Genomic DNA, 301 nt, shown 5'->3' with positions numbered 1-301 from the left:
GTTTTTGTCATCACTCAAGAGTCTCTCATTCCATCCCCTTACTTTTAATCTGAAGGTATCTTCAGGTCTAAAATGAGTTTCTTGTAGACAGCATATAGATGGATTTTCTTTTTTTATCCATTCTACTACCCTATGTCTTTTGATTGGAGCATTCAGCCCATTTACATTCAGTGTTATTATTGAGATATGTGGGTTTAGAGTCTTTGTATCCTTTGTGGAGTTCATGCTTGTGGTGGTGTCTCTGGTATCTTTGTTTCTTGCAACCTTTCCTTCAGAGCGTCCCCCTCAGGATTTCTTGTAG

This window comes from Hyaena hyaena, unplaced genomic scaffold (genome assembly GCF_003009895.1).
Source record: "Hyaena hyaena isolate Hyena2069 unplaced genomic scaffold, ASM300989v1 scaffold_1104, whole genome shotgun sequence".
Classification (NCBI taxonomy): domain Eukaryota; kingdom Metazoa; phylum Chordata; class Mammalia; order Carnivora; family Hyaenidae; genus Hyaena; species Hyaena hyaena.
Note: the sequence above shows the minus strand (reverse complement) of the source record.